Source organism: Falco punctatus (assembly GCF_963210335.1).
Source record: "Falco punctatus genome assembly, chromosome: 2".
Classification (NCBI taxonomy): Eukaryota; Metazoa; Chordata; class Aves; order Falconiformes; family Falconidae; genus Falco; species Falco punctatus.
The window spans coordinates 96,719,047-96,739,135 of NC_137581.1; the positions used below are offsets into that span (position 1 = coordinate 96,719,047).

The 20,089-nt window shown below is 39.6% G+C and overlaps 1 protein-coding gene and 1 long non-coding RNA gene across 7 annotated transcripts in view; one reads left to right on the forward strand and one right to left on the reverse strand.

The window, feature by feature from the left end:
• TBL1X (transducin beta like 1 X-linked) overlaps positions 1 to 20,089 on the reverse strand; it is a 195,838-nt gene that overhangs the window by 105,514 nt on the left and 70,235 nt on the right. Inside the window, exon 1 of one of the 6 annotated variants that reach the window (XM_080376935.1) lies at positions 2,644 to 2,784. The exons of the other annotated variants lie outside the window; for them this stretch is intronic. The gene's annotated coding sequence lies outside the window, so the exon portion shown is untranslated. Of the gene's footprint in view, positions 1 to 2,643; positions 2,785 to 20,089 lie in introns of those variants that run through there. 6 annotated transcript variants of the gene reach the window in all.
• On the forward strand, positions 2,919 to 19,845 carry LOC308059494. The gene is made up of 2 exons (XR_013926271.1): positions 2,919 to 17,005; positions 19,625 to 19,845. It is a non-coding gene; the product is annotated as an uncharacterized lncRNA (long non-coding RNA).

Sequence of the window (20,089 nt, forward strand, 5' to 3'; positions counted from 1 at the left end):
GCTCATGAGTAAATGAATGGTATCACATCCAAGCTGTTGGTTTTAAAGACAGAAACACACAGCTCTGGGACAGGCTGCAACTGCTCCTAACACCTAACTAAAATATGCTAGCAACAATCCAAGCAAGACTATTGTTATTTTCTGATTTAATAAATCATATTCTATAAAGGTTTTTCTTACAGTTCAGTCCAGACAAAATGTAACTTACAGTCTCATACTAGAAGAAGTGTATTTGTGTTCCAATTTACGTAAGTTATTCTTTGCAAGCATTTTAGATTTTTAAATTTGCCACAAAACATAATTCTGCATAATATACACAATACTTAAAATTATTTTAAGTACAGATTTTAAATTACAAGACCATAAACCCAGACTTACTACATCAAGTCAAACATCCGCTTCAGCCAGTATCTCTTCTTTAACTATGGCAAAAATAGATATTCAATGAAGATGTATGAACAAAGTAAGGACGCGGTGGTAATCTCCCAGCCCCCAACAGCCTACAGCTCTGGGACCTCGTGAAGGTGGTTTAGTGGAACATTAATGCATAATCCTTGCAATTTATGACCACAGGAAAAAATCTTGCTATAGATTTGTGGCACATATCACTGTAATGTTACAGAACAAAATACTTAACTGTGATTTTAGCTATCTTAACACTATTAGTTGAACAAAACTCTGTCCCTAATTTTTTATATTTCTTATTCTAAGTATGCAAAAGATTCTAGCATTCAACTCCTTCTTTTGAACCTGTCCCAAATCCAAAACCAGACAAACATGCAAATACTTCTACAATAAATTTGCACATTGAAACTATGCATGAGAACTGGGATTTTCAAAAACATTTTTTTCAACAAATGTGAAATCTTCATGTACATGTATGAAAATACACTTTTAGAGGTAATAAGACCTGTGAAAAAATTCACCAGATAAATGCTCTTGCATTTTTTCTCCTTTTTGAAAATCTGACTTAAGGAATATTGTGCCTCTGGTAAAATGGTGTTCTTTTCATGCAAGAGTAACCACTTGGCACTGTGCCTAAGAACATACCCGAAGTATGCAGTGATCTTGAGGACAAGCTCATCGCTCACATTCTCCAAACATTCATCTTTGGACTCGTATGAATTTCCTTCAAACCAGGGGGACAGACTTGCTGGGTTATTGCTGAACAATTCTTGTATTTTGGAGATGAAGTGCCAATGTCTTATGTTACAGCTGCTGCTGCTGCTGCACTGTCTTCCACTTTATTCTAGCTGAATAATTAAATACATTTTAGTCCTTCTGACAGTCCTAGACTCAGCATGGCTGTTAATCAATATCACATAAAAGGGAATTAGGCTTAGGCAACTGTTGCACAAGGCAGAATGGATAAGGCAAGAGGGAAGGAGATCTCTTTAGCAGACTAATTTTCTGGATTTTACAACACACCCTACCAAATGTGCACAGACTCATGAACACACGCTACATACACAGATGTGAGGGGGAGCCCAAATCAGCCTCTGGGATTTGTTACACTGTAATGGCACCCAACAGTCACTTCTTCTGCCATTCTTTCCTGAATCCCCCACCTTCACATGTTTTGGGGATCAAAGAAAACTCTCAGCACCTACATATTTAAAGTACTCAGTTTACAGGGAAAATCTGACTGTGTTAAACCATTTCTGAAACTTTTACCATGTCACTGTGAAAGGGAAAGACAAACAAAAGACATTTAATAAATACTATCTGAACTCTGCTCAGTGCAAAACATTTAGAAAGGGTTATGCTTCCAATAATTTGAGCAATTTTTTCTAGAATCTCTAAACTGGCCCACAAGTTCTGTATTTTTTCATTCTTTTCTTGTCCTGCAATGAATCAATAGGGTATTAAGAGCAATTCTAAACTGACAGTCCCAACAAATGGATGACTCACCTGAAGGGGCTTTTAATATTTCCCACAGTGCCCTGCCACCATGCTCATGCTCAGATCTACCCAGCAAAAAGGAGACACAGTTCCCAGTCTCTTCAACAACTCTTCCTTTCTCATTAAATACTACAGTACTGAATTTAGAAACACTTCAAACTTTCTACCAGGCCAAGAAATGAACTTGCTAGTCTAACAGCAGCAATTTCAGGTGGTTAAATAAATACATAAACAGTGATGATGACACCATCAAGCCACTGACAAAGAGGTGGAAGACGCCTCATACTCTTTACACTCCTCCGTTCTGGATGGCCCCTTACTTTTCATGTTTAAAGACCTGTTATTTATAAAACACATTAATTCAACTTTAACACATGCACACTGTACAAATAACCGTGAGTAATGAGGAATAGACAGCATTTCAAATGGAAAACACTAAGTAACTGATTATTCTGGGTATCATACTTTCTGAAGCACTTAGCTGAAATTCAATTTTGCAAGAAGCTAGTACAGTATCTTCCCCCCTATCCTACTGGTAACATGTACAGAACCTGCGTGTTCTGTATCTAATTTATATAATTTACTTCCTTTTCCTTTTTTCCCCCACCAAGATCTGCTTCAAGCTTTAGGAAGTGTGCTTCAGCTAGCACCTCCATCAGAACGGTCCAGAAAACACATCCTATACAGCACACAATCCACACGCGAGTCACAGAAAGAACAGCAAAACAACTTCTAACCAACCTGAGCTTTTTTAGTTTCTTCAGTCCCTTCCCTGGAACTGCTTAGCTTCAAGGAAGGCTGGCCAACTTCTGGCTCCCAAGGCGGAGAAGCGATGGGGTATGCCAGAGCTACACTGCTGCATCGGCCAGGGAAGGCACCAGCAGGAGGGACAGGGCGCCTCTGGGCGTGAGAGGAGGCAAGGCAGAAAGGGCGAGCACGGCCAAAATGGCTATGGCCTGCGCTCTGTACCTTGAACTTCAGCTGTACGCCCAGTTTAACCTCCTTCTGAAGGGGTGCAAATGGTGCCTTGCTGCTGTTATCTCCCCCTCCCAGAGCTCACCCACTTCACTTCAGCCAACACTCTATGTGTTTTGTGGATCCTGGCCAAAAAGATTCTGGTGCTGCCTAACCATTTAAAACACTCGTGGTTTTAGTTACCTTTTAAAACTTCTTAGTACACACTGATTAATATATGATGAAATAGAATCTTTACACCAACTCGATACTACTACTTGCTTACCATGAAGCTGTGTTACATACATACCTATGGACTAATCTGTGCTAACCCACATTTACTATTTTTACACACCATTTAGCTAGTAAGTAATGAATCACCCCTTATTATACAGGGTCATAATTTTTTAAAATGGAAATTAACCATCAATTAAAACACAGTAAGATTGTTTGAAACTATGTTTTATTCATTAATAAAAGTTTATGTAAAACATGCATGATATTTAATAAAACAGTTCTGCCTTTTGAACCAAATCAATACATTCAAGAGGAATTATCTATAACTAGCAAAATTAACTGAGTATTTCTGGTCCCTATGTCCTCCAAGGTTTTAAAATCAACAGGTATCAGCCTCTCTCTCTTGGTTTTCTAATGAAACTACTAACTGGGAGAAAGCAGGGACTTTCCTGCCTAGTAATCTCCTAAGCAGTTATTCATGTTCAAGGTATTTGCTGAATTGATAGGCAGAAATGAAGAAAAGCCCTTCACCTGCTGGAAAGACTACATGGCCAAATGTGGGTTTACTACCCTGGCCAGGTCCAGGTGCATAGTTAAGAGTCTTCTCACATTTAAGTTGATGACTGTCTCTAAAACTCCAGCAGCAAACACTGTATGAATATTATTTTCATCAGATCAATGAAAATAATACATTCAAGACTTAATAGATCCCAACTTTGTGGAACACTTAATAGGACTTATAGGTCATGATTTTGCATTTCATATTAAAATGCAAAGAAAATCTGTTCCATTATAGTAAAAAAATCAAATACTTTCTTTTCAAGAGATTCATACTGACTTGTGATTCAGCAGAATCTCCTCATGATGCAGCAGCTGTGGTGTGGATGCCATTTGTCAGGCAATACTGCAAGACTTGCAGAACATTGATTAAAAAGCATGACCTAAAAAATGGAAGTGGTAAGCTTAACTATGATGAAAACATCCAGAGAAATCCAAGCAAGAGACTAAAAAGAAAGATATAGAAATAAATACACAGCTCAGTTCCCAAAATAGTTTACATTACCAAACTAATCTCTCCTTCTGCAGGGTCACAGCTAAGTGTCATTGTATTTGTAATATAAACTGAAGCCAAAAGTAAGTATACACAGAAATAATATTTAAAGAGCACAAGTATTCTACCTTCAAAACTACATTTTCTCGTATGCTTGAGATGTCTAAATGCAAAGCAATTTTTAAAAATTATGTTTGACAAAAATACTAATTCTTTCTTAAAATTTGATCTCCCCTAAATGCCTTTATTTAACTCAACTGACCAGAATCCTAACAATTTAGCTCAGTGTACAAAAGGCTTACATTTTCCTTCCATCAAAACAGACTTCACACAGACCAGTCTGTTTAATGGGCATCTTCTGCCATTCTCTAGACATTTCGCCTCTGATGCTTTCCTCTTTTCTGTATTACAGAGGCTCTGGTTGGGATGGTAAACTGCATGAGACAGACCTTCTTTTAGTTAGTGTAGATTGCTGTGCCATGAATTAACAAATACACACCACCACTGCTACCACTATGGTCATCTTTGTCTTGAAGGCCTATTTGTCTGCCTTCAATTTCCACTAGAACTCAGCTGCCTTAATCCCCCATATGCTACTCACCTTCTTATTTCGCTATGTGCCAGTTCTTCATGCTAAAAGGCAGTCTGCACATGTATGGAATTTTTTTTTAATTATGTCTCCAACCTACAAGCTGTCAAACTCTACTTGACATTTACAATAGTGTCTGTAATCTGTATCTATTCCAGTTTTTTCTATTGTGAGCTACTCTTCCTTTATGAATTCACCTTCATTGTGTACTCCTCACATAAAGCTTGTATTTTTTTGTATACATCTGTATTATGGTTGAATATGAAATTTGAAATAGAAAACCAGCACATTCTTTATGATGAGGATGAACTGCATAATATACATTAAACAACAACTCTTCAGTTTGGCAGGCAGAACACACATTCTTCTCTCTGTTCAGGCATTCAACCATCAATTTGGACTTTGGGAAAATAAGCTACATTAAGTTTTCAGTGAAGCTTTGCTATAGACCTCTGCTATAAAGTAAAAGCTATATCAAGCAACCAAGTCAGCTCAAATCCCAAATGTTTTCGTGTTTTGCATTTAAGGTTGGATGGTAACTTTGCTCTTTTCCTTTACTGCAGTTCTCAAAAACAATGAGCAGTCCACAAGAGATGAAAATAGTTTCTTAGTCTGAAAATCATATGGAAAAAATCAACTACCTTTAAAAAAAGTTATAAATGTCTGGACTAACTTTTCCCAGATTTTCCTTCTTTGGTTATTTAATGAACATATGGTTATTTATAACGTGAGCTACATTTGTAGTATTTCAAAAATTAGTTATAAACATGCCTAGGGCTACTCAGCTCCTCCCTACTGACCTCACTCAATACCCCTCCAGTACTGTTTGCTTTGGGATCTCTTTGACAGTGAACCCGTGTTCTTACTTCAGTGTCTTCTCTCTGCAGCTTACCTTAGTTTTCCTCTTTTAGCAAGCACTTTATAGCAAGTTACTTCAATTTCAGAGAGATCATAACATCAGATATCATTTCAGACAAATAAAAACCTTGGCCAGCAGGCATAGCTGATTAAAAATACATATAAAATGAATGCAAGCTCAGCTACACTTTAAGTATTTAAGGGACGATAAGGAGTCAATCATTGAAGCTACTGAAATGTAGCAGAAGCTAATAGCTGGGTTGATGTCTTGTTGACAGGCACAATATAGACATGTGTCCAACGAGCAAGGCTCCTCTCAAAGTCAGGAGGTGGGAACTTCTGGAGCATGATACACCTGACAGGTGAGACCCTGCCCCAGAAGGAGAAAGGCCATGTGTTGGGTGCACCTAAGCCCGCGTCAGGGATGGCTCCGAGGTAGACAGACACCTCTGTTGCCTGACATCTGTGTAACCCAAGTTAGGTTGGGCGAGATGTTAGGTGAGTGATCCCACCCATAAAAGTCATAAAAAGTAACAAGGATACAGCTAAGAGACTAGAAATACAGTCTTCTACTTTTCTTTCTCATGTGTGTATGTACATGTGTGTGGGGTTTTTTTATATTTTTTCAACAAAAAGAGTTAGGCAGCATCACCCTGAAAATCCAGATGAATTTGCTTCCATGTTTATACAGTTTATTTATTCACTGCTAGTATCTATGGGGTTTAATGGAACTTCTCATGTAAATATACTTGTTTGTTCAGAATTCTTTCCTGTTTAATGGTGATTTAGTTCAATTCAGTGTATCATTTAACTCAATAAATGGTAAAATGACAGGTTTCTCCTTTGCAATCAACATAAACTGCAAATGTAAAGTATTTATCAGAACATGACAGGGTTTTTTACTCCAACTTCTAGTGTTTCTAGAAGTACTCTAGTATACTGATTTTTCTACTTTTGAAATTCAATCCTACTATAAAAACCAAAATCAAAATAAAACATTGACTGAAACATGAATGTTGCCTATAAGCACAGCTTCAACTGAAAAAGAAACTGCTCATTTCCTAAATTTCTTCATAAAGTATACAGAATTACTCTTTGCTTTAATGTTCCTATTCACAATTAATTGTATTTTATACTTCATCTGGGGATTCCACAGACCTCTGTCCTTGACTCTCTTATTCTCCACGCACAAGGGAATCTCATTCAAAAGTGATTTTAATTCTCATTTATGAATAGATAGTCTGTGCTCCAGACTTGCCTCTTCTCCACTGAAGACCGGAATCCTCATCTGTTTCTGATGTGATCAGGACTTTTGGCTGTCAACTCCAGACTAATTTTGAACACTCAGTACTCCTTCTTCCCCTTGCTCGGCAGCCCTTCTTGCTACATTAATACTTCAGTACTGTCAGCATCACAGTCATCTTGTTTGTCACACATACTTGTAACACTTGATAACGTTACCTTTAACCTATACATTAGTACAGATCTCCATCTGGAAAAATCTCCCCAAAATTAACTTTGTTTTCCTACAGAATCATAGAATAACAGACTGGTTTGGGTTGGAAGGGACCTTCGAATATCACCTAGTCCCACACACCTGCCATGGGGAGAGATGTCTTTAACTAGACCAGGTTGCTCAAAGCCCCATCCAACCTGGCCTTGAAGACTTCCAGTGATGGGGCACCCAAAACTTCTCTGGGCAACCTGGTCCAGTGTGTGTATAACACCTGAACACAACTCTTATTAATCACAAAGTTTATGTGTAACATTTCTAAGTAACCTACCACTAAATCACACTAACACCTCAAATGCAAGCCTTCCTGTCCCCCGCCTTTGTAAGGCCTTTCATAGTTCTTCTCTAACCTTCTTTATCTTATCTGCATGTTAGTGCCCTTGTCTACTTCCTACATTTTCAAATGGTGATCTCCGTGTTTCTTTTCGTGCTGCCTCTTCTACTGGAAAAATGTTTCCTATAAACAACCATCAAGGTACTTCATTAACGTCCTTCGTACTCTTCAGAACTTTAGAAAAGATGAACATTTTCTATGAAAAAATTGTTGCTTTGATAAGAAAACCAAAATGTGCTATTCTAATGAGAAAATAAAATCACTTCTTATTTGAAATAGAATTTCAAATAAGAATTTTATTTCTTCAGATATACAGTTAAGGGACTACAGTGACTTGTCACCAAATCTATTCAGCCTACCAGTGTTATTCCAGATTCACATCCTGCGACTTCTGCCTGGACTTGAAAGTCAGACTTTCTCTGTTATGGCTAACCAAAGTAATTGAGATTTTCCATGTAAAAATTTTTGCCACCACACCTGTTGTTATTCCATTAACATTACAGAGGCAACCAGGATAAGGTTTGGCTCTACACTTGGAACTTACTTAATGATCCAGTTGATGTCTGAGCCAGAAAAGAATTTAATTTACAATTCCATAAGCATTTTTGCATGAATAAAAGCACAGTACACAGCACATTAAAATACAAAGAACATGAGGATCTGATGCACAGAATAAGAGACAGACAAATTAATCTAGAGTACAGGCTTTCAGTTTTCTAAAATAAAATTTTATGTGTTAAACTTTTTGTACTGTATGGTCTCCTGAACACATGATTCCTTGTTTGTTCATGTTCTTACTGTGTCTGATTTTACTGTATGTGGTTGAAAAAGGTAAAAACTGTAATCATATCAAGAGTGTATTCAGACAGATGGCAGAAGGAAACACTTTGAAAGCCTAGTCTCTCAAACACCTTCACATCCCCCTCAGATGTTGAACCCAGGTGATACCACTCCTAGTTATTTCATGTCTACCACACAAACTCACTACCACCAAGCAAGGAATTCCAAGGTGTGCTTCAAGAAGCTTTCCAAACAAAAAGGTCTTCTAACAGATGTTTGGTGTTTTAACATGTTTTCCTAAGAAAAGCTACACAGTCTTGAAAGCTTTCTAACTCAGGCAGCTACAAGCCCTGGGTGGAATTTCTGCAAACCCATGCATGGCTTCATGAGAAAGGCTTTTGATCACGGACATCGGAAATCCCAGAGCAAAGACAATAGCCTACTAACTTTTTATTTTCTGCTGTTTCACAATAGCCAACAAAATCAAGATTAGTTAACGCCTCCTTAAACAAAAAAAGTGAGACGGGTCACAGAGAGTTTTATTTAGGTAAACCTCTGCAATGCTTTTATTATATTAAAAGGAAAACATCAAAGCAAGCTTTTAACATATGCACCATGCTTCTAAAAACTCTTTTGCCTCACTCTTAAGTTTACAGCTTATCTAAAAGAAATCGGAGAAAAGGCATAAGAGCAAGACTGGAATGACACATCAGACTGATAAAACACTTAAAATATATGAACTATTCCAAGAAATCACAATTGATTAAGTAAACCTTCCTAATGTGTTTACTTAAGTTTTCTCTTTCCTCACAGAAGTTAGGGTGTTGTCCCCCCCATTTCTGTACTTCTCGAAATTCAGGCTGAACTGATCAGCACCACAAAGGTGCATTGTTTCTTCTGCTCTTTCTTCTGCATACATAATGATTTATTCGTAAGGAAAGTGTTATTACTCAACTGGCTTATGTACTCCTAAAATACAGTGGCAAAGACGGAGGAATAAATCCACTGAGAAGACTGACAATAAATTGAATATTTAAGTGTTGTGGATATTATTTAATACAGGAGCATAGGATGAGATTAGCATATCCCCATAACTGCGACCCAGACACTTGGTTTGTTACAGGTTATCAGAATATGTGCATGTGGGCAGGAGCTGTTGGACTGGGGGGACCTTCTGTTTCACAGAGGGTCAGTTATGGGAGATCACACAGTGAGGAGAAGCACTGGGATGAGAACCTTCTCTACAATTACCCCCATACCCCTTCCCTACCCTGGGAAGGTTGTTCTGGGTTTTAAACAGATCACTCAGAACTTATACATATGAAGACACGATAATTTGATGTGGGGAGTTCTGCTTTAATTTAAATTAGCTCTTTGCTAATTTAGAGACGATTACTTCTAACATGAGTTTAAACTTTTCTCTTACAACCAAGCTGTTTCTTGTTTTCAGTTGAAACAAATACTTTGTCCTGTAAATTTACTTAAAATAATTTTTCTTTCTCCTTTTAAAAAAGTGTGTGCCACATTTTCAGTTCATGTATAAGACTTTGGTTAACTGAATTGTAACAGCTTCCAGCATATGAAAATCTAAGCTTTTTACGCACAGCAGTGTATTTCATGATACGATATATGACATACACTGACAAAATAAAAATTATCAATGTATACACAATATTGCCAACTAATGGTTTCTTAATGGCACTAGAGAAAAGTGAAAACGAAAAATTGTAGGTTTTAATGTTAAACTATGCATCAAAACTACCGAACAGCAATTGCTGTGGCCACGTTGGAAATGGGGAACAGCAAGAGCTGATGATATTCCCTTTTTCCCTGCTCTGCCTCCAGCCCCCAGTCAGACCCACACACGCATGTCAGATGCCTTTAATCTGGAAAGACAAGAGCAGAAATGACACTGTGTCTCCTACGTATGTGGTGAAAAACCACTAAAAAAAAAAGACCATCTTTTCTTTTTCTGAAAAACTGGGGGAAAAGTTTTTCCGGAACACAAACATGTCCTAGATATAAATTTTCCTAGGTTCAAATGGGGTCAATACCTTATTCTGCTAATTCCTCACTGGCCACTAACATTTTCTCCAATTGAGAGATGAACACAGTCTAGGAACATTTTCCAAACAATGTCATTTAATCCTGCTACTAATAGACTACAACAGGAGCACTGGTCAACACTTCACAGCAGTTTGGGGACACAGTGTTTTGTTTATTTTGATACACGCAAGCACACTCACATGGAGCTTCCCCAGCCCAGCACCCCTTCAGAATAACAACAAAAACCCCAAGAAAAAACAAAGACTACAGAAAGTTAAACACTGTAACAAAGTACCAATCAGCCTTACCATTTGACAAAACAAAACCTTAATCAAATAACATATAAGTAACCTAATATCTCCTTCTGCCTTAAATCCTTCCCCATTCCTCACCAACCCCCACTTCCCTTGAAAACCAGATGGCCCCAGCAATATGCCCTGAAGGTCAACAGATGCACCACGACTTTGCATGAAGAAAAGGTATATAATATCTTTAATAATATTTCCAGATGATAAAACTGAAAAAAACACACGGTGAAAAAAAGCACACTGCCATGTAAAGCAAGGAAACAAACCATGCATAGCTATTGTGTTAAAATAGCCAAGATATCAATGAAAATAAAAGCCAAGTAGTGAACTGTTATTAATGGTATGAATAATAAATAACAAGTGAAAAGAAGGCTGATTTTTTTTTTTTTAATTACTCTAAGAAATTACATAAAGAAAGGATACCAGGTAACTCTGGGCACTGGTAACAGATATGGCTACTTATTTGTAATGGCTGTCAGAAGTTATGAATTTCAAGATTTCCATGTTTCCATAAAATGTGCCTCTTTCTTCTGGCTTCATAGGAAATTGTGTCAGTGGGTGAGTACATGAACACTTGCATAGGTGAATAAACAGGTGAACAATTTAGCCTGGAGTGGGTTGGCTGAGTCTGCACTCAGTTCCAGCACAGTATGTCTGGAGAGAATCACATGAATTACAGATTAAGCTTTTCCAGATTTTCACTGGTGAATCTGAGGTCCAAATCCAGGTCTATGAATCTTAATGTGAAAACTGATTCTCGTGACAACATTATTGTGCTCCATGCTTTCTGTGTGCTGCTACTTTCAAATCAAATTTGTCCAATTTACTGATAAAACCAACTTTAACTGCCAACTCTATCAGAAAGTCAGGTAGGTACCTTTCCTCAGAACATCCATGATGAAATATTTTATTCTGCTCCCTGTCACAACTGGGAAATTGTATATTCTTTACCTTTTGTGCATAGATATAGTTGTGATTATGACTGACTGCAGTATGACTCTCTTAAGTTGGATCCCAGGACAGAACTGCATTTTAAGGCTTAGAAACTGAGGTTCTGTAGACATCCTCCAACTTACTACTCGTATCAACAGAAGTGTATCTATGCAGATATTCTAAGCTCACAGCACATAAAAAGTAGCACAAATGAACTTAGCACTCTTTCTTCAAAATAAAATAAATTGTTAGCACACAGTAACCTGCTTATGTGTCCTTAAGTTTAAAATTCTATGCTCCAGAAAAAACACAATTCAGTTTTATTTTCTTACAGGTTCAGGGCTAACAGTAGTTTGCAACAAACAACCAAAACCTCTCCCAAGTGTATGCATCAATAAAGTACTCTGAGTAGCTACATTACAATAAAAGCAGCCTCTTTTCATTTAGAGTAGATTTATGCCACCTTTTCATATAAAACTTACTGTACTTGTACACAAGCAATATAATAAAGCCTATTCCTGTCTGAAACCACAATCATACAAATCAAAAAGCCTTCAGCTACCTACTGCTAATAGTACAATGCTAATGTGGATATGCTGCTGGGACAAAAAGGTGGTAATAACCTTTAGCTTTGGACTGGTATTAGCAGTGCAAAGTAGCTTCCACCCAAGCAAATGATGAAAGCCAGATGGTACTTCACTGGCAAAACAGGCAAGGAGGAATAACATAACCACTTTAGATTAACTCTGGTGTCCAGACTTTCTGAAGTAGGTCCAACCTTCAGATCTGAGGATCTCTCTCCATCAGAAAGCCTCTTCTGGTTTAGCAGAGATACCATGCACACAGTAGGAAGTGTGTCTTTGCCATCAAGGACCCACCGTCTTCCCAAGTGACACTAGGTACAATGATAGAAAAACCCACAGTCTGGCAGATGGCGCCTCTGCCAGCATTTTTTATGGCCCTGAGGAGGGCCCTTTCCTCTCTTTCCTGTCCACTCCTCATCAGCAGAGCCCTATGGTGTAGGCCAAGCCAGAAATGGCAGCCATGCTGTCAGGGGACAGCAAACTGACCTGCAAAACTAGGCAGCAGCATGGCATTGGGGATGTGCTGTCAGTCTCAAAAGCTAGAATGAAGTATGCAACGCACAGGCACATGAAAGAAAGAGCAACTGAAAAGAAATGAGACAAAATAAACCACACGTGCTGCTTCCCCCCACCCCCTTTTTTTTTTTTTAAGTTTTTTTTTGCCATCAGTTTAAAGAGAGCTGAGTTCAAACTTGAAAGCAAGCTGTCTCTGGGGTTCTCAATCTAGAACCACTATTTGAAATAAAAGAAAATCCATTTGCAGACTGCTTAGGCCTTACACGGCCTTGTGCAAACATGATCATCGCTATGGAATATACTTGACAATGCTAATGAGAAAATCCATTTGTGTGAGAATATTATTTAAGACAAGTTCTGTTGTGTGTTGGAGCTGTCAACATTCTCATGACTTTTGGTCCTCTGGGTACACTTCAGACTCCCTCATTTAAACACTCCAGAAATGGTGTCAAATGCAGGAGAAAGGACACCGAAACTTCCTTCCCTAAGAAGGGCTTCCGCATTGTGCTCACAAGCACATTTTTCAACAAATTCTTGTAATTTAAATGTATTTCTTTTGTATCCAGGTGGGCATGCAAAGGCATCCTGACTTTCAGTATTACTGAAGATACCGTAATACTATATTCTTGAAGAGGATTTAAAAGTCCTGAAGAGAGTGGGTTTTTTTCTCTTTCCCCACTCTATGGAAGCCAGAAGGTGCACAGCATACTATCACTTCAAAGCTAACAGAGAAGCCAGAGAGGGTATATATAGGATAGAGAGACTCAATAAATCCTAACATAGTATTGTAAATGTACATTCTAGTTCAAGAAAAACAAGAATGAAGTGCTGAGAAATTAAAGCTATTAATCTGAATTATTTTATTCATTTCCACGATCCCACTGCAAAGACTGTAGAATCTGTAGGGAGACTTCACTAGATTTTTGGTGTGAATAAGGCATAACATCATTACGTCAATGGAGCACCAGTACAATCTGGGAAAAGCTTATTACTGATGAAACTGAAAAATAAAGTGGAATGCATGTCAGCCCAGCAAAGCACACAACTGATTTCTAGGTTTGATTGTGTGGAAAGGGAGAAGTTATAGGAGAATAAAAGACTGTGAAAGGTGCTCCATTTTTAGAACACAGAGAACGCAAAATTGTAAACATTTTATAGTAGGCCTGGTTTGGGGCCTAACATCAGCAGCCTAGCATTCACTTGTGTAATAAAAATGCCAGCAGAGATCTCTCCAAAGCAGCTCTACATTATTAATCCATTGAAATATTTATTAGGCAAGACAGAACATCAATAACATTATCTTCTCAGTTTTCTAATTTTAAAAATATTTAGAATTGTATTAGATAGGTCTAATACTCGAACCACTTTGTTGCAATGCTTTTTTTAAAGATAAAAACCCTCTTCTAGCCACATCTGAATTAATTATTCTTCTCTTCAGAATTACGACTCAGCGAATATCAGTATAAAGAAGCTCAGAATCATCCAATCCAGCCAGCTGTTTTCAGGAGACAGGAAGCCTTGATCAATAATAATGTATCATTTGTATTAAGCTGCTGCCTAGGTATCCTAACCATGAGTCTTACATGCAGGATGATATCAAAATCTAGAAAAATCCAGATGAAAAAAGATACAAGATAATCCTTGTTCCCGGAAGTTATAATTTAAGAATAAAATCAGAGATGTGGGATGGATGTATTATGGTAGATGAAAATTGTAAGAAAACAATGCATATGTCTCCAGGCCACACTGCAAAGGAGATATTCATACTAGCTTGAGTACTGCAAGAAACACCAAGTTCTATGCTATTGAATTTTTCCTGTAGTAAAGTATAACGGGCCCAGATAATGCACTGCCCTAAAGAAGCTGCACTATTTTGCTAGCCATGCTAACTTGGGCTTCTGTACAAAACCCCACACTGTGCAGTACTGTTACAGCCAATAAACAAACATCGCTCAGCATTTTCAATTCAATAATTTGTCCTTCTTTGTTTTAAAGTGGACACCTCTTAGAGTCACCTGATCAGACTGTCACACTCTGCCCAAATGCATGTTGTCACAGACCTTGTGGGATCCATCCAAAACAAGGGACATCATAAAAGCAGTCAGTTGGGTAACAAGCCTGCTCCAAAAAGCACTGCAGTGAAGCCTTGCTCAGAGGGAAGGAGCAGCCCTGCCAGCTTCCATGCTGGCACAGCAGTATGAAACAGGTATTCTTTCCAAAGGTTTTTTTTCAAAACAAATACTGCAGTTTTCTCTCCAGTACCATTTTCAGACCCCTCTGCTCTAGTTTTTAAAATAGAAATGACGGTGGCAGAAGAATAAATGAAGCAAACTGTAGCAAACTGTAATATCTCCTACAAATAGCATCCCTTCTATTCCTTTGATACGCACACAACTTCAATGTGTAGTCCCTTGAAAAAGCCTTTTTTTTCCCCCCAATACGAAAACAAGGTTACGTGGACAGCTCTAGAAAACACAAAGGAAACACAGTGAGGGCTTACATTCACAAGAACACATCTTCTGTTTGATATTGGTGCAGCTGCAGTGATCTCTGTGCAGCATTTCCCCTAGGCTTGCAGCGACACTGAAGCAGCACAGCCGACCTCTGGAAGAGGGAATCGGCTACATGGGCACTCTCGTGTTTCCAACCAATGTGCAGTGTAGCATCCACAGAACTGGAGGTGTTCTAGTATAGGTTTCACAGTGCTACATTTAACAGAGAAAAAGGGAGCCAAACATCTTTCTCTCTACAGCTCATTACAAAAGAAGAGTACTCTACCTTTTGCCTTCAACTGATTTAGACTGCATAGGTTGTGACTATGCTCAAAAGCAACACCGGCCCTGCAGAAAAAGCTTATTGCACTATTGTGTTAGAGATGACAGGGAAGAAGAGGAAAAGCTTATTCAGGGAAAGAAATAAGCTCTCAGAAACCAATGTACATCAGTGCCACAATATTGATACTCCTAGCAGTTACCTGAAAACAACACTTCTGAAACACTGCTTGGAAGCTGGTAGGGAAGCCCACAGTTAAAGGCAACATGCCTGGCTCTGTCTGGGTTTTTTGCTTGTTTATTTTTCCCCTACTCTTTTCTTTTTTCCTCTTCCTTAGTACTGTAAACAGATGCAGATGATTATGAGCCTGGCTGTTAAGAGCTCTGGTTGTTTCAGACCAGAGAACTCCCCTGCATAACCTACCAGACAGAAGGGGTTATGTGAGCCCAGGGCTGCAGTGCTTCCATGGCAGCTCACTGGCTAGCCTACATTTGCTTGAGCAGTCGATGAAGGATTAAGCCCAGCAGATGTGTACAACAGATAATTGTCACATCTTTAACCACCACAGCTAAATCTACCAGAGTTTATGAGACATTTATTTTACAGGGCCAAATGCTAAAGGAGCTAATCGCTCTTATTAAGAGACTTCCCATGATATTCCAAAATAAGTTACTTGCTCTCCTAGAGTTCATGATAACATTTCTGCCTTTTTCAACAGGATACTGAGAGATCTAATTCATTAAAGCATCAAAATCATTTGAAGAATGGAAGGAAACAAACTGCTGCAAAAAGCTAGTACAATTTGCTAGAAATTGTTTTTATTATCCCACTTAGTAATGGGCTAGTGCACTTGAACAGCAGAGAATTTTGTAGTAGGCTATTCAGAGGAAGTCGTTTTGTGCAGATCATTTCTGCGTTACTATTAAAACCTTCTTGGCCTAAAGATACTTCAACGTAATGGTTATATGCATCTCTATTTCACAACACATCATGTCTACTAATAATGCAATACTATGTCACTCAAAAGGTCAGAAAATTAAGAAAGTAATTTTAGAAGCACTAAATACTTTAGAAAACAACACTTCATTAATATCATCACTAAAAAGTGAGTGATTACAGTACCAGCACTGCAGAAGACAAATTTCGAACCTAAAATCTCACCTTGTATGTATGTGTGTGTATATATATTCGTGCATATGCATAGAGACACACATGCGCACACCCCTATCTGGGAAGGGTTCCCAAGGAGCACTGATGAGCACTTGGAATGGCTCCTTCCTACCCTTCCTCTGAAGAAGCCAACTCTTGAAGCAGACCAGCCAGAATGACAGTGCTGAATGACAAATCTGCAAGGACTAAAGGCAGGCAGCTACCTGAAAAGAAAAAGGATTCTTCATAGTGTATTTATAAATGCTAAATGGCCCGGGAAACTGCTGAGAGATTTCTTATGCTCAGATCCTCATTTTCTCTTGCGTGGTCATCCCTGGGACAGCTCTGGAAAACAAGGCAGCCATTTTCTCATAAGCTGTTACACTCAGCAAACCAGATTGAAGTGCTTGATAAGCTGCTGTTCTCTTCCGTGCCTGCAGCGATCCGAGGGGGAAAAACAACCCATCACCCACAAACAGGTACAACCACAGCCATTTCTGTACTTGCCTGGTATGAGTCAGGGTGCAGCAGTGCAGATGGGGCTGGGGGAGGGGGGAGGGAGGGAGGGAGGCGGGAAGGAGGGAAGGATGGGGAGGCCTGGATGCGAACACATCAATATGCATAGCGAGTGCCTGCCCTATGCCAGCTGCTGATCCTACAGTTCAACCCTGCAAAACCTTACCAACCTGCGAAATAATGCTGCTTCCTTACACTTCTGCCTTTCCAAAAAATTAGCTGCTGCTGTTAGAAAATACTTTGCTTTTGCAGAACCTGTAGGTCTAAGATACTGCCTTGTGCACGGTGTGAAAAACGGCTCCAAACCTTGGGGTCAGGATGGGAAGGAAGTGATTGTAACGAGCATGAAATTTAATGTGCAGACACACACACACACACGTATATGTGCACCTGTATGGATGCACATACATGACCTAATTTTTGTAACCAACATGGCTGTAAGCAACCTCTCTCACGTGTAGGTAACCTCACTCAAATTGTTTGGGGACCAGACTCTCAAAACCACTGAGCACCCCAACAGTGTACAAAACTGGATATTCAAAATAGCTGATCGCTTGAGAATATAAAGGTCTGTACCCACATGTAAAGCAAGAAGCCATGATACCTACACTTACATCTACTTTTGTTTTCTATTATAATCCTCTTTCTTGTCATTTTTGTAAATCTCCTTATTTTACAGCAGTGTTTTGAAATTGACAGCAAGAATCCCTGGGCACAGGGAGATGCCTTTTTAGTCCCATGGAAAATGTGTTCAGACTTGGCTATGCTCAAAAACTGCTGGGGAAAAAAAATCCCACATAGTTTTCGTCAGCTAAGACTACTAAAAAAAGCTGCTGGGTTCCCCCCACTATACCATGCGTGCTGCCCACCCAGCCCTGGCTTTTCATTTCAACACAAAGTCAGGCTCCAGCCAGCCCCCAGGCGGCCGGCGGCTCTGCTGGGTCACCCAGCCAGGCCTGAAGGAAGCCCAACTGGTGGGGGACACACATTTGGTCACTTATGATGGCTTCTGCTTGACTGGCATAAGCATGCTGCACCAGACCCATTCTCTAGCCAGAGGCTGCACAAACAGAAGGTGATTCCCTGGAGCCGCCACAGCTGCCATGTCTCAGGCTCAGCTCGGCCCACAGAGGGTCCTGGCAGACCCACCTGGCTTGGCTCTGCTGGTGCAAAGGCACGTTTAATTCATTACATCCAGCATAGCCATCCCTTTCCAATGGCTGGTCCACAAGAGACAGCAGTACAATCCTGCTACCTAAGGTACTTGTGTAGGTAAGCTTTAAGAGAGTTTGTCACACAGTGCCAACGGCCAGAAATCCCAAACCTAGGACCACTGTCAATACTATGTGTTTTTAGCACTACACCTTGGAAGTTTCCTTTCTCTACAGAAAACAGTAAAACAGCTATGAAGACTACACATAAAAGAAAATGGCATTAAGACTGTGCAAACCCTAAATATGAGAACAGCACATCCAAGCTGCCAAAATGTAGGGCATCTCCTCTTCCTTGCTTCCCCTAGCCAGAGGCACAGCCTTGCTCTAACCTCTCCCTTCCCACCACCCCCGCCCCCGCTGGGCTCTGGGCAGCTCCCACCACTGCCCACTGCTGCTCCCACCTTTGGCAAACAGCAGCAGCTGAACTCTGGCAACACTAACAAGGATGTTTCTCGCCCTAGTGCCTGCTCCAGCTTTTGAGCGCAAGCATTAACTTTGCCCCTGTAACCCTGACATTTGTACTTTCATACGTGCTTGCTAAGGCTGTTAAATCAAGATGCTACCCAACCTACCATTCCTAGTGCCACCAACTCTGTAACTGTTTCCCAGAGTTACTACATTACTTCACACGATGCTTTGCAATGGGGCTACCATAAAGGATGGCAGTAGACCAAAGGTGACTCTTGCTAGCTTTACAGAATCCCAATAAGACAGAAAGTTTGAATAAACACAAGGGAGTGCCTGTCCTTCAAAGACATTACGCCCTCATCTGTCACAAAAACTACTGAAGCATTGCCACATTCTGCATGACTAGCTGATGAAGAACCACTTTGTTCTATGACCACTGATTTTTACTGCGTAAAGTAGTAAGTCTTGTTTTTCTGCCAAGTATACACACACCAAGGCATTTTTTAATATCTTTTATTTTGGAATGCAGGATACTGTAAGGTTGAGAGTAGAAAGTTTCCTCACTCCACTAAAATTCCAAGTATGTAAAACCACAGCTCTATCAATCATGCCATCTGTGCTAGAAATGCCATTCTTTCCTCTCTCTCACTCTCTCCCCGCCCCCCCCCCCCCTTTTTTTTCCCCGTCTTTTTGCCATGGTACTATTGTATCATGTGCAGGTGGTAACGTCTAAAAATATATCACAGAAGAGATATGTAAAACCAGACTACTCCTTTTCTTGATCAAAACAGTAAGTAGAAATGGACCCATGCTGACCTAGCTCATATCTCCTGGCACTGGAGGTTTTTTCACTAGACCAGCAATCCTTGTGCTGAAATGCAGTTTCCAGAAGGGAAGCACACAGTTCTTCACACCTGTTTGATACCATCAAACCAGATAAAATGGCTTGATCTCTTCCAGGAAGGATGGAGTTCAGCGGTGGAGCAAGGAGTCAGACAAGCACCATATGGCCAGAAGGGAGGGAAGACAAAAGCAAGGGCTGAACCATCTCTCAGCAGCAGCAAGAGTTACACTGGCTCAGCTGTGTTGTCTAATCAAGTATTCTAAATCAATTAAGACTGAAGCCAATTTGTACACATGAATCTTTGTATTTGTAAATGAACCTAAGTATTTCACAGTAATATTCCATACAGTTTAATTCCTGTAGTACATGGACTGGCTGAGCTCATTAGCCATGAAAACATGCAGTTTTATCAGGCAAGCTTTTGTCCAGCAACACAAAAAGTGAGCAGTGAATGAATGAACCCCTCCCTGCCCTGTAATACAATGGTCCCCAATGCAGGAATGTCGGTTAAGGTCAGATAACAGTAAAGGTGCTCTCTGTTGTTTGGAACTGTCACCAGGTTCAAGCTCCAGCCTGCTGAG